This window comes from Gossypium arboreum, chromosome 8 (assembly GCF_025698485.1).
Source record: "Gossypium arboreum isolate Shixiya-1 chromosome 8, ASM2569848v2, whole genome shotgun sequence".
NCBI lineage: Eukaryota > Viridiplantae > Streptophyta > Magnoliopsida > Malvales > Malvaceae > Gossypium > Gossypium arboreum.
In genome coordinates this window covers 61,353,041-61,369,188 of record NC_069077.1, presented here as the reverse complement: position 1 = coordinate 61,369,188, position 16,148 = coordinate 61,353,041, and the positions used below count along the sequence as shown (strand labels likewise).

Below are 16,148 nucleotides of genomic sequence, written 5' to 3'. Positions count from 1 at the left end.
GGGCCAATTAGTACAGTTTATTAGTTAAAGTCTCCCCTGTTTCAGGGTTCAACTACTCTGACCTCTGTGTATTACGAATCAGATATCTCCCTATACAGACCTTCAATGACTATGCCGTTTGTCTCTAATAAAACTAGACTCAATAAGGAATCTGTACATATAAAGCATGACTTCTAATTATCTTTGTAAAATTTATGGTGAATTTCCAAATTCAGAACAGGAGATCCAGAAATTGCTCTGGCCCTGTTTCACAAAAATTTAAACATCTCATAAAATATAGCTCATATACCTGTTTCGCTTATTCCATATGAAAATAGACTCATCAAGCTTCGATTCCATAACTTATTCATTATTTAATTCCATTTCTACTATTTTTAGTGATTTTTAAACTCACGTCACTGCTGCTGTCTGAATCTATTTTATGGTAAATTTTACCTATTTCATGGTTTCCATGGATTAGCTAGCAATTTGACATACATAATACCAAATATGATCATGATTAGCCATTCCAATGGCTAATCATTACCAAGCATTTCTATTTCCATACCACTCAATAACCATATCATAAGACCATATATACAAAATGATTATAATGCTATACATGCCATACTCAAAATATACAAGCCATTACGCCAAGATGGTATACGGATAGTGTGAGCGTGCCTCCGACCGCTTCCGATTTCGAGCTGGCTTGTCAACACTACAAGGAATGAAAAGGAGGAGTAAGCATAAATGCTTAGTAAGCTCACATGCAAATAGCAAGTAACATAACCATATAAGCAAACATAAAACATCATTTGCATAATCATCACCAAGACATTCATATCACCTTTTCATTTATCATCTTACCATATTGTTGTTATATCGAGTTTTCAACCCGAGGGTTAAGTACATACCTGTTCAAATTATCCATTTCACAACACTTACCAATACGTCCCTTTCATCTTGAGTATTCCTCCATTTGAGTAGAACTTTACCCGTTGAACACATCGAATATAATTCGGATACATGGAAAGTTTGCACATAAGTGCCACATATGTAGCCATGCTACCATGTAACCCGCCCATAAGTGAACTCGGACTCAACTCAACGAGCTCAGCGTTCGCATCCATAAGTGAACTCGGACTCAACTCAACGAGTTCGGATGCCTAGTTACATCTCACGAACTCGGACTCAACTCAACGAGTTCGGATGCTCAACCATCCTAGTGACATGTCACTTGTATCCTAATCTATTCCTAAGGTTCAAACGGACCTTTTTCCCAATCATGTGTCTCAACCATCTTCTACGGAATGCCGATACCGATACTCGGTAGTATTTCACATTTTCCAAGTATATCACATAATTTGACATATTATCAAACAATTATCACAAGTATAATATTTCATAATAATTATCATATCATTTAAAAACATTAAAACATTTAAAATAATAACTATGTTACCAACATTTACATATGAACTTACCTCGTATGCGAAAATGGCTATTTTACCATTTCGTCCACAACTTGGTATTTTCCCCATTTTAGCCCAATTTCAGTTTTCCTTGCTCTATCATTTAAAATATAGTCTAATTAGGACTCACATTATTCAAATTGACCCAAAATCATATTTTGGAAAAATTACAATTTGCCCTAAACTTTTGCATATTTACACTTTTGCCCCAAAGCTCGTAAATTAAAATTCAGCCTATTTTCTTATGTTTTATGACATGCTGATCATTTTTCCTTCTATGGCAACATCAAATTCTCACTCTAACATGTACTTATGACTATTAGGTATTTTTACCGATTAAGCCCTTTTGCTCGTTTTCACTTAAAACCGAGTAGCACAAGTTGTCTAACATAATTTAAAACCTCATATTCTATCATAAAACACCAAAATACACAAATTTCACCTATGGGTATTTTTCCAAATATAAACCCTAGGTTAAATTATTGCTAGCATAAGCTAAATCGAGCTAGGGACTCCAAAAACGTAAAAATCATTAAAACGAGGCTAGAACGGACTTACAATCGAGCTTGGAAGCTTGAAAACCCTAGCCATGGTTTCTCCTTGCTATATTCGGCCATGGGGTTGAAGATGAGCAAAATTGGCTTTTAATTTTGTATTTTAATTCATTTTACCCTAAATGACCAAAATGCCCTTACTACTAAACTTTCCAAAAATTCCATCCATGTCCAATTTTGTCCATAGACTTAGAAATTGGTAAAATTACTCTTTAAGGACCTCTAATTAATAATCTAATTCAATTTTATGCAAAATACTTCTAGAACACAAGTTTTGCAATTTATTCAATTTAGTCCCAAATTTCAAATTAAGCACTTTATGCATAAAATTTCTTCACGAAATTTTCACACAATCATGCAATCATATCATAGACCTTAAAATAATCATAAAATAATTATTTCTATATCGGATTTTGTGGTCACAAAACCACTATTCCGACTAGGCCCAAAATCAGGATATTACATGTCCCATAGTTCGGTTGCCCACACAGCCTAGGCTATGTCACATAGCCTGGCAACATGGCCGTGTGACCCCTATTTTGAAAATTATTAAGTTTGGCCTGAAATTTTTGATTTGTTTCGAATAAGTCCCTGATTATTTCCAAACTATTTTTTTAAGGCCTTTTAGGTTTGATTTTAGGCCGAAAAAGTAATTATGCTATAATTTAATTATGTTATCAAATGCTAATATATAAATTGCATGTTGATTCTATTTTGATGTTAAATATTAGGTTTTATACAATAATGCTTCGTAACCCTGATCTGATGACGGAGATGGTGTTACATATTAAAAGTAGTTCGATTGGCCCAAAGAGCATCATCGAGCCTTCGAGACTAATCTTTTCTGTTTGGGCACACTACCCTTTCAGGAATACCTTTGGTTTCATGATTCACCTTTTCAACTTACCCATTTGACTGTGGGTGATAGGCAATAGAAAATTTATGTTTCACGTCATACTTTTCAAGAAACCACTTAAGTCATTTATTTACAAAATGAGATCTTTCTTCACTAATTATAGCTCTAGGAGTCCCAAACTGTGTAAATACATGCTTATGTAGGAATCGCATGACTATCTTAGCATCATTTGTTGGGTATGCCTTAGCTTCAACCCATTTGGATACGTAATCCACAACTACCTAAATATATTTGTTCCCATGAGAACAAGGAAACGGGCCTAGAAAATCAATGCCCCATACGTTGAATAGTTCAACCTCTAAACACTGTTTTTCACATATATTCGTTTCTCCTTGATATGTTTCCTGTTCTTTGGCATTTATCACAGTTTTTCCCATATGCATACGCATCCTTAAACATTTTAGGCCAAAAGAATCATGCTTGTAAAATCTTCGCTGCAGTGTGAGAATGTAACACCCTGAACCCGAGACCGTCGCCGGAGTCGAACACGAGGTGTTAACAGACTTCAAACCACTTATTGAGAATTTCCCAGACAAGCTGCCAATCTGTGTACTAGTCGCTTCAAAAATCATAACTTGAGTTTTACAACTCGAAAATCAGTTTCGTAATTTTTCCCTGAAACTAGACTCATATGTCCATCTACATATTTTTTTCTAGAATTTTTGGTCAAGCCAATTAGTACAGTTTATTAGTTAAATTCTCCCATGTTACAGGGGTCGACTACACTGACCTTCGTGCGTTAAAACTCGAATAATTCCCTGTGCAGGGATTCAATACTGATGCCGTTTGTTTGTATAGAAACTAGACTCAAAGAGGAATTTATACATATATGGTATGACTCCTAATTATCTCTGGTTAATTTATAATGAATTTTCAAAGTCGGAACAGGGAATCAAGAAACCGTTTTGGCCCTCTTTCACGAAAACCCAAATATCTTTTAACATACAACTCATATGACCGTTTCGTTTCTTCCATATGAAAATGGATTCATCAAGGTTCATTTACATAATTTATTCACTATTTAATTCCATTCCTACTATTTTTAGTGATTTTTCACATCCACGTTACTGTTGCTGCCAGCATCTATTTCTAGGGTAGACTTTCTCTAACACATAGTTTCTATGATTCAACCACCCCTTTTACATATATAGTCCAAAATATAATCATGATGACCCATTCTAATGGCTGGTCGTTGCCAAACATTTCCGTGCTTCTTAATGAGCATATACATACCAAATGATTATAACATTATGCTCAAAACATTTATAAGCCATTTTCGCATGGCTATTCAAAATTTTACATACCAAGTTCAAACAAAACATAATAGCCTATACATGCCGAAATGTACTCCAAGACCAACTACGAAGAAAATACCAAAAGTTGTTAGCGGTGTGATGACTTTGATGACGGTCCCGAATACGCAAAAAGTCGAGTCCAAGAAACCTAAAATAGGTGACAAGCAAACACCGAATGAGTATATAACTCAGTAAGTCATAAGCAATGCACTAACAACCATTAATAACATTATCGCAAGAGGAAACAAAATGGAACGAGGCTAATTACTCCATTCAAACCGAACTATACCATAGTTCCTTAGACCTTTCGATTCAATCATACATCTACATGACCTTTCACTCATTCCGCGATAATTCTTATGTACGTGACTTCAATTTACATTGTCACATAGGTTCAAACTTACCAAGCTCGACCCCAAATATAAACATAGTGCCTATTAGCCATGAACTCAAGGTACTTACCCGATCCGCTGTCCGTGATCAACTCAATAGTGTCGCACACTCAAGTGTCAATAGTGATTCAAAAGCATATAGTGAGTCCGCACACTTAGTGCTATATAATCAACTCGCACACTTAGTGCTACATGATCAAACTCGCACACTTAGTGCTGTACAAGTTTTAAACCCGCACACTTAGTGCCATTCTCATGATCACAAATGTTTATACCCGCACACTTAGTGCCGAAATCAACAACTCAATACATCTCACCTCTTTTCCTTCCATTCAATACTTCCATCACCACATACACACATGTATATAAATTCATCATTCCTTTCGGCATAATTACATAGACATTATGTCTATTCAAATCAATACAAAATATATGCTTAGTGACTTACCTTGTGTTGGGTAAAACAGTCCAAGTCGGCTACTCGATGACCTTCGTCTTTCCCTTGCTTGATTCTCCTTCTTTAACTCCTTGAGCTTAATCAATAAATCAACTAGTTTAACCATCTTGCTAAACATTCATAATTCAATTACACATGCATATGTATGTTTGTATATTCGCAACCATCCTCACTTATTACCCATTTAGTCAATTATCTAAGCCAAGATAAGGCTTCAATACGGTTGCCTCTAACCGAATACATGCACACCAATCTACTTCATTTGGCCGAATATGCATGTCTATGTTGAGGCCAATTTTACACTTAATACCACACAAAAAAAACAGCATACATTTTACTAACTAACGCATTACATATTGTAGCTCAATACACATCTCTCATTTACTACATAACCGAAACATCATCACAAGCAAATATACACCTTGAAATAGTATATATGTCATACCAATTCATCATGTGCAAACACATATTCATGTAGGTGCAAGGGCCGAATCTCAAGTTGTTTATATCCAAATATAAACACATATCCAAAGCTCAAATCTTACCTACCATGCAACATGCATGAATCATACTTATGGATATACCATGACCGAATACATCACAACACCATAATTTTGGTCATGATTAAGCAAAGAACTTAATGTCTTACTCAAAAATACTAAAAAGAAAGTCCAAGAGCCATCAATCCACCATCACATATACCATTAACAAGCTTCATATTTAACATGCAATGGCATTAACACAAAATCCACCTTGGCCAAATACCATCCCCATGATATAACAAAGATTTGAACCATGGGCTAATAAGAACATCAAGCTAGTAACTAAAAACATGCATGAATCTCATGGCACAACCTCAAACATACCTTAATCTTGATGCAAGTATAGCCAAACCCTTCCTAATCCTCTTCCAAACCAAACATGAAGCAAAATTCCCTCTTCTTCCTTAGGATTTTCGGTCAAGAAAGAATGAAAGGATGATCAATTTTTTTCTTTTCTTTTCTTCAATACACGGCAATAGGGGTTCACTCACACACATTTTTTTCATTCTTTATTACCCATGCTTATTTGTTTATTTCTTTTCTCCTAATGCACCAACAAAACATGTCTATGACATGTTTTGCCCATCCTCATTGTCATGGCGGCCACCTCTTATAAAAGAGGGATATTTGACATGCAAGGCCATTGTTTTGCATGCATGCTTTAATTAGTCATTACACATTCCCCCATCATACTTCCAAAGTTTTCTACTAGGTCATTTCTAGTGAAATTCACATTTATAGCTCTAAATCAAAACATCAAAAATGTCACACATGAGTTAACACATATTATAGGCAATAAAATAAATATTAAATTATTTTTATGCCTCGGTTTTGTGGTCCCGAAACCACATTCCGACTAGGGTCGTTTTAAGGCTGTCACAGAGAACCACTAAAAGTGTTCCTAACTTAGAGATGAATGGCAGTGGCACAAAATTTTGTCAATCTCACTTCCAGCTATGCACTTCCTGGTTATGTTATCTGCACATTGTTTAAACAAAAATGGATCCTCCTAAAAATAATACCGACTATCATGAAAGAATTTCTTCCTTTGTTGGTATGTCATTTCTCGAGGAATTATTCCACATGCTAAATAATTGGAAAAATTAGCAAACCAATGTGTTTCATGAATTTGACTTACCTCGAAGATATGCTTATCAAGAAAATTCTCATTAATTGGAACAAGTGAAGAAGTTACCACATTTTGTTCCAGCCTCGATAGATGATTAGCTACTTGATTTTTAACATCTTTTTTTTGTCTTGGACCTCAAGGTCAAATTCTTGGAGTAAAAGTATCCAATGATTTAGCCTCAATTTAGCATCTTTCTTCATGAGTAAATACTTAATGGTCGCATGATCGAAAACACTGTAACTTTGGTACCTATAAAATATTAATGGAACTTGTCAAAAGCAAAAACTATAGCAAAGAGTTCTTTTTCAATTACCATATAATTGAGCCAAGCTCCTGTAAAAGTTCTACTTGCATACTCGATAAGATGAAACACATTGTTTCTTCTTCGACCCATCACAACTCCAACAGCAAAATCGCTTGTGTCACACATCAACTTAAAAGGTGAGTTCCAATCAGATGTAACAATTATTGGGGCTGAGATTAACCGGCTTTTTAATTCTTCAAAAGCTTCTAAACATGCTTTGTTAAAATAAAAAAATAATATCTTTTTCTAAAAGCATACACAAAGGTTTAGAAATTTTTGAAAAATCTTTGATAAATCTATGATAAAAACTAGCATGGCCTAAGAAATTTCTAACTCCTTTCACACTAGCTGGATGTAGTAATCTTTCAGTTATGTCCACCTTTGCTTTATCCACTTCAATTTTTTTCTTGGAAATTTTATGTCCTAAGACAATTCCTTCCTTAACCTTAAAATGACATTTCTCCCAGTTAAGCACAAGATTCGTCTCATCGTATCTTTTTAGTACCTTAGCCAAATTACTCAAACAAACATTATAACCATCACCAAAAATAGAAAAATCATCCATGAAAATCTCAACAAAATTTTCAACCATATCAGTGAAAATTGCCATCATACATCGCTGAAATATGGTAGGTGCATTACATAAGCTGAAAGGCATTCACCTAAAAGAAAATGTACCGTACGGGTAGGTAAGAGTAGTTTTATGTTGGTCTTTTGGGGCTTTTTTCAATTTTCTGTAGTCAATACAGATTCTCCAACCCATGATAGTTCTTGTTGGGATTAACTCATTACGTTCATTCTCAAAAATTGTGATTCCACTTTTTTTTGGTACACATTATACTGGACTTACCCAAGAACCATCTAAGATGGGGTAAATAATTCTCACATCTAACCATTTGATCACTTCCTTTCATACTACCTCTTTCATGATAGGGTTAAGTCTCATTTTCCCATCGATTCTACCTAGATCACCTTCCTTTAAAATAATCTTATGTATGTCGGCTATGGTCCAACCAATTTCCATTTTAAATTTCTTTAAAATAGTAATCAGTTGTTCCTCTTGGTGATATATCAGTTCTGCTGAAACAATCACAGGAAAAGTAGAATAGTTACCTAAATAAACATATTTTAAATAGGTCGGAAGTACTTTATGTGACAGCCCTAAATTGACCCTAGTCGGAAAGTGGTTTAGGGACCACGAAACCGAGTCATAAAAATAATTAACAGTCATATTTGATGCTTATTATATGTGAATATGAATGTGTGAAAGTTTCATACTTTAATTTGGTCAGTATATGTGAAATTTATTAGTAGGGACTTATGTGAGACAATTGTGAAATGTGTTAGACTAATGTAAAAGTGATCTAATAGTGCATGATGTCAAAAAAAGTGTACTTGCATGTCAAATTAGCCAAATTTTGGATAGTGGCCGGCCATGGTATGGGTTATTAATGATAATATGTATTTTTTTATTAACATTTTTAGTTTACAAAATGAATTAAGGAATTAAGAATAATAAAATATGAGGTGAGTGGGAGGAGAAACCAAAGTTGTTTCATCCTTGCTCCTCCATTGCCGTAACTTGAGGGAGGAAGAAGAAAGGAATTCTCTTGTTTCATGTTCGGCTTGGATGATGTTTAGGAAGAGGTAAGTACTTTGAAATTCTTGGAAATTTATGTATAAATAAGGTGATTAGTTCAAGTTCTATTCATTCCATGGATTAAGTTTTGGTTGTTTGGAGGTTTGATATTCGGCCAAGTAGTTTGAAGCTCTTAGTACATATTTTTTTTCTTGAAGGTTGAAATTGGTTTGTTCATAGGGAGGTGCCGAATGTGGTCATTGAAGGGTCTTAATGAACAATATGTGTGGCTTGGGTTTATAACATTCGGTTAAGGAATTTTGTGTGCTAGCAAGTTTGGTTTAATATATAGATGTAAATCACCTTGTATTTGATAATTTGAAGAGTAGGAAATGGCAAATTAAAATGATGTTGGGTAAATTTTTAGTTTAGTTGTGCTTAAGCATTCAGCATTAATATTTGATATTGGCTATGAAAGTATGAAAGATTAGAGATTATTTTTTTTAAAATGAATTATGACATTAATATGAACAAGATAGAAAATCGGTTATAGATGTGATTGAGTGATTCGTTCATTGATGGCCATTATTGTAACCTAATTGTAGTTTGCTACTTTTAATTTCGAGATGGAATTTGTATATATAAGCTAAGTTGAGCGGTTAGGGCCGAATGAGGTATATAAGATATTAAAGCATGCTAGAATTATACATTAGTGAAAATGTGTGATTGTACTAAATTCTCTACTTGAATTCGGTTAGGTATAGTCATGGTATGAGCTCATTAGGGATACTACCTTATAAGTGAATGTAGCTTTAGTTAACTTTATGTGTTATGCGTGTGTTAAAATAATTAATGATTTGGATGTTATTATAGGTATTTATGCTAAAGATTTTTCGGCTATGTTTTGTACCCACGTGATGACTCTAATGTCTAATATATATGAGAGTTATTTCGGCTAAAATATATATATATATATATATATAATTAGGTATATGGTTGGTTTCATTATTAAAAATAAGGGTTAAGTACCTTGAATTTCTCTTTGATGTTCAAAATGATTAAATCAATTTATTTGTTAAATTAAGCTCAAGAGCACAGGGGAACTAAATCTGATAAAGGAAAGGAGAAAGCAATCGAGTAGCCTATCCGTAACTATCAAAAAATACTGAGGTAAGTCTTTGAGTAACGGAACTTAGCTTATGATTTTATGGGTAGCATATAAAAGCATAGTAGATAAGTTGTGATCTTATGGTTCTATATAAATTACATAGTGAAACAAATGATTTTTATTTTATATGACTTGGAGCTGAATGGTTAAAGAATTCATGTGGAATAACGAAATGAAATCGTATTATGTGTATGTAGCTATTGAGCCGTAAGAGTAAGGGTTGATAAGCATGTTGAACTTGTTTTCTAGCAATGCAATGGAAATGCTAATAGGTTATGATATATATATATATGTGCACAAGATTAAATGCGAGTTATTATAACCGAGTTAAGTCCCGAAGGCATTCATGCGGGTTATTATAACCGGGCTAAGTCCCGAAGGCATTCGTGCGAGTTATTATAACCGGGCTAAGTCCCGAAGGCATTCGTGCGAGTTATTATTACCGGGTTAAGTCCCGAAGGCATTCGTGCTGGTTGTTACATCCGAGCCAAATTCCGAAAGTATTTATGTTTGGAAAGGTGCGATTCTATCGTAATAATTCCGATTAATGTGCTCATAATCCCTAATATGACCAAGTATGGTTCGTATATACATTGGAAAAAATTTGGTACAGTATAAGTTGTGATTATGAAATCGAATGAGGTTCTCCCGACCATTCCTTAGGGTTATATGAAGTTTATAGCTCACTCGAGTTACATGAAATTGATTCAAATGAAATTTAGTTAAGTTTGATTTTGAATGTGTAAACATATTGATAGAAGTGTAAATTAAAATGAATATGTGATCTTGTGCATAGACATTTATTTATCCTTATGAATGCTATTTCTTTTGTGTTTTTGTTTCAAATGATTTCCTTACTTATAAGCTTACTAAGCATCGAAACGCTTACTCTGTTGCTTAAATTCTTTGTATTATAGATTTTGTTCGTCAGCTATCGGACTCGAAAGTATCAAAGTCGAAGTTATCCACACTATCTAAGCCCCTTTTTGGTACTCTTTCAGTTGAACTTTGATAATGGCATGTATAGGACTGACCTTTGTTGTTAATTAAGTATCTTTTGGTAATGTATATTCGAATAGCCATGCGAAAATGGCTTGTATATTTTGAGTATGGCATTATAATCATTTTGTATATATATGGTCGTATGATATGGTTATTGAGTGGTATGGAAATGCTTGATAATGATTATCCATTGGAATGGCTAATCATGATCATAATTAGTGCTATGTATGTCAAATTGCTAGCTAATCCATGGAAACCATGAAATAGGTAAAATTTACCACAAAATATTCTTCAGACAGCAGTAGTGAAGTGAGTCTGAAAAATCACTAAAAATAGCAAAAATGGAATTAAATAATGAATAAGTTATGGAATCGAAGCTTGATGAGTCTATTTTCATATGGAAGAAGCAAAAAAGATATATGAGCTATATTTTATGAGATGTTTAAATTTTTGTGAAATAGGGCCAGAACGATTTCTGGATCCCCTGTTATAACTTTGAAAATTCACCGTAAATTTTAAAAAGATAATTATAAGTCATGATTTATATTTAAAAATTCATTATTGAGTCTAGTTTTATTAGAGACAAACGGTATAGTCATTGAAGCTCTGTACAGGGAGATATCTGATTTGTAATACACAGAGGTCAGAGTAGTCGAACCCCGAAACAGGGGAGAATTTAACTAATAAACTGTACTAATTGGCCCAACCAAAAATTCTAGAAAAAAATTTGTAGATAGATATATGAGTCTAGTTTCAGGAAAAATTTACGAAATTGAATTTCAAGTTCTGGAACTGGAGATATGATTTTTAAAGTGACTGTGATTCAGTTAGACAGCTAGCCTGGAAAATTTAAAAATGAATTGTGCGAGCTGTGTAAGTAATGAAGTAAGTCCGTTAACACCTCGTGTTCGAATCCGGAAACGGTCTCGGGTACGGGGTGTTAAACTTTAGTTCAAGCTTAGGCGGCTCCTCAATTGACAACTTGGGTTGTGTAAATTCCCAAACTTCCAAACTCTAGCGGTTCGAATCTCAGTGTTTGAACATAAATCCTCGGATTGGCTTCCATGAAAGCCATGTTTTCATTACCTTTTTCATCTTCTAAAGGTTCAGACCCTAAATTGTTCTCCAATAGGTCTTCTTCAAAATTGTTCTCGCATTCCATAGAAATTAAGGTTTCTAATTCCTCCATTACTGAATATTCATCTGTCAGATCGGGAAATTTCATGGCCTTCAGAACGTTAAATGTTACCTGGTCATCTTGAACTCTCATTATGAGTTCTCCTTTTTGCACATCTATCAACATTCTTCCCATAGCTAGGAAAGGTCTCCCAAGGATGATCGGAACTTCTTTATCTACGTCAAAAACTAACACAATGAAGTCAGTAGGAAAAATAAACTTATCAATTCTTACCAAATCATCCTCAATCTTTCCCTCGGGATATGCTCAAGATCGATCCACGAGTTGAAGTATCATAGTAGTGGGTATTACTTCACTTATTCCTAAACAATTTGAAAATAGATTTGGGCATCAAGTTGATGCTTGCTCCAAGGTCACACAAAGATTTAACACAGTGAGATTCTCCAATGTTACAAGGTATCGTAAAGCTTCCCGAGTCTTTCAATTTTAGAAGCTTGTTCGTAAGAATCCAATGCACTCCTTCGTTAAAGAAATAGTCTCATACTCATTAAGCCTTTTCTTTTTGGACAAAGTATCCTTTATAAACTTCACATAGTTGGGCATTTTCTCTAAAGCCTCTACCAAGGGGATGTTAATGTGCAGTTGCTTTAGAACATCCAAGAACTTCTTGAATTGTACCTCTTGTTTCTGCTTCTGTTGTTGGAGTATTTGAGGATATAGAACTTTAGGTTGAAATTGACAACTTTTTTGAGGAGGCAAATCTGCAAAAGAAGGTGTTATCTTTTTAGAATTCAGTAGTTTAGGATTTACCTCATAAGGTTTTTCAGCACTCGGCTTTTCTAGTGTAGGAACTTCAACTGTTGGCTAAATTTCCTCATTTTCAATAGGCTTATTTTCAACCACAACCTTCTTGGGTTCGAAAATCTTACAACTTCTTAATGCAACCACCATGCAATGTTACTTACCAAAATGTATTAGATTTTATGTTTTGGTTGGCAAGGCTCCTTGTGTTCTACTACGAAGTTTAGTAGCTAAATGACCCATCTAGTTCTCTAGATTTTTTAGTGTCGATGTCTGAATTTTGATCAAAGCTTCATTTTTTCTATGTATGCCTTCAAAAAGTCCTCCAAACTATTTGATGACTCAACTTAAGATGGTTTTGGAGCTTGTTGACTAAACCCTTTGGATTGGTTGGGTTTATGCTGCATATGATTGTTCGGTCCATTTCCTTGGTTACTCGAGGAAAAGTTTGGATAATTTCGCCATGATGGATTGTAGAATTTGGATTGTAGTCCTTGTCCACTTCTATTTTGATACTGATTCCTTACATAATAAACAAACTTGAGGTTCAAATGGAAATTCTTGAAAAAATGGCCATCCCCACAATACACACATGAAACAACATCATACTGACTTGGTGATTAAGATGCAAAATTATTCAAACCATTAGTGGTAAACTGTTTTAACATTGAAGAAATAGAAGATACCTGAGCAGAGAGTTAAGTTAGTATGTCCATTTCATGCACTCCAGCTACTCGTCTTCCAAAAACTACTTGATTTGTCAACCATTGGTAATTGTTGCTAGTGATCCTTTCGATGATCTCGTAAGCCACATTATAAAACTTAGACAAAATTGTACCATTTGCAAAAGCATCTACCATTAATCTTATATGTGCGTTGAGACTGTTATAAAACATTTCCAGTTGGATACAATGAGGAATCCCATGATGAGGACACTTACAAAGTAATTCCTTAAATCTCTCCCGCACCTCGTATAAGGACTCATCATCCAATTGTTGAAAACTAGTTATCTCATTTTTCAATTTTGCGTTCTTTCTTGGTGGAAAATACTTTACAAAAAACCTTTCTGCTTATTCTTGCCAAGTATATATTCAACTTGGTGGCAACGAATTCAACCATGCTCGTGCTTGATCCTGCAACGAGTATGGAAATAGATTTAACCTAAACGCATCTTCAGTCACACCAGCTATCTTAAATGAATCACTCACCTCCATGAATAATCAAAGGTGAAGATTTGGATCTTCTGTGGGCATACCATTAAACTGGCCCACCATTTGGAGCATTTGAAACATCACTGGTTTCAATTCAAATTAGGGTGCCTCAATATCCGGCCTCCTAATTCTCAAATTTAATTCATTGAAGAGTGGCACAACATATTATCTTATGGCACGATCCCTATCATTAACAATAAGGATTGGGTTGTGCACATGATTGACTCCATTACCTTGTCTATCATTTTGATTTCCAATATCCATCTTGGCTTGTCTTTGAGTAAATATCTCGCATCTTCTCTATCTAAATGTTCACTCAATTTCAGGATCTATAAGTAATTTGAAACATCATTGTCTGTTTCTTCGTCCTCTTCGTTCTCTTCTCTCTCTTTGTATCAACCTCGATTGCAAGTCTAGGGTTAGATGTGTCCTCATAGGTCTAGGTTGTTGGGAGTAGATCATCCATTCTTGTAAATCTAATGTCAACCCTAAAATCACTTTTGTTTGACCCACCCCAATGACTTGATGGTGTGCCCGCCTAAGTGTTACTTGTGTTGAACATTAGCATGCCAAAGTTAAAATCAAAGGCATTGATAGAATGTCATGCGGGTGTTTCGTAGGTCCCGTGACCAAATACTCGTAATTGTCCCCCACCTTAGTAATCAAAGGGCAAAACTGAAGAATGTCTTGCCAGTGATGATGATTTTAGCAGGTCTTGGTATGAGATTTGCAGTAATAATGTGAATCTACGGCACAACCATGTTGTAGGACTTTCGGCTTCTTAATCTAACTTAGGATTTGGTGGACATGGTGTAATTGAGCTTGGGCCACCTTTGTCCTCCTCGATGAAGTCAGAATACAACTCTAATACAGCATTCCTACGAGAGCAATGGGATTTGATCTCTTGCTCTAGGTCATTGTCCGTATTGATATAAAAAATGGCATATCTAGCGGGTTCCAATAAAGGAAGATATCTATATTTAAGGCTCGAAATTCTTCTTCGGATCCCAATTTGTGCCTAATCCTTGTCTGAAGCTGTTTTAACATTATGGTCTAATTGAATGCAAGATCTTCAGATTGCACTAATACAAAAAAGGCCCAATTTTGATCTAACAAATTTAACTGTTGAATGGATAAGAGCTTTGACTCATCTGCTCATCTTCTTTTAAATAGCATGTTCCACATATTTAAAATCAAGAAAATAGTAAAAAAAATAGAGTAATCATCACCTAAAATCCTAAACCTCTACATAATTTAACAAACTATCGTTGCTTTGACAACAACGCAAGAACAAAATTCAAGTTTTCATGACAACGACAATTACTCCTAATGCCAAGTATCCTTCAAATAAACAATCTGCTTCAAAGGTAGATATGCAAAATCAAAGGCATGTATTAAGTTCTTTCTGTAGAGCTCTTTTGTATGGGGAGAAAATGCTTCCCAGCAAGGGCATTTTTTAGTAAAAAGGAAATTTTTTATCCTGAGTTGCAGGGATTCAGATGAAAAAGTAATCAAGTTGGCCTAAGGTTGAAATGAACAAAGAAAAAATACTCCCTACAGGGGTGTTTTCATCTGACAACACAGTGAATATGCTTCTTGCAGAACGCGTTTTCCATTGACATGTGGCCAAAAATGTGTCCTGCAGGAAGCATTTTCACTGCCATGTCAGATGAAAATGCCTCCTGTAAAAAGTGTTTTCTCTCTGGCCCTTTCAACCTCAGGTCCACTCAATTGCTGCTACTTCTGAGCCCCGACAATCCAGGATTTTTGTGATAATAAAATTCCTTTTTACCCCTTTCCATCCCCTATATAAATGCGTGTTTCCATCCCCTTAATTTAGTATCCTCAAATATTTTTTTCTTTTTTCTTGCGTGTTGAAAGTTTCAAGTTTAAAGATTTATTTATCTCTTGTTTTGAGGGAGACATAGTCATAGCTTTAAGTTGTGTTTGGGTTCACAGTGATGTCATGGAGCTCGATATCCTGCAAATTTCACTTATTGTGTAAGTATGGTGCCACCACCTGAGAAACTGGAATTGCTTTTCAACTCGAGGTCCAAGTTGGTGGTGATTATACTGTCTCAGGTTAAAGTGTAACTATTGCTTCAAGGTTACAAAGGTTATGTTGTCAAAGAATGGAGAATAACTAGGGCCCTAGTTGACGGTGGTTATGCGGGCACAAAAATCAATTTTTCCTTGTCAGAGGAGT

The 16,148-nt window shown here is 34.8% G+C and overlaps 1 non-coding gene across 1 annotated transcript; it reads left to right on the top strand.

Moving 5' to 3' along the window:
- Positions 1–13,649: 13,649 nt before the first annotated feature.
- LOC128280318 (small nucleolar RNA R71) lies at positions 13,650–13,756 on the top strand. The gene has a single exon (XR_008270498.1). It is a non-coding gene; the product is annotated as a small nucleolar RNA R71 (small nucleolar RNA).
- Positions 13,757–16,148: the final 2,392 nt, after the last annotated feature.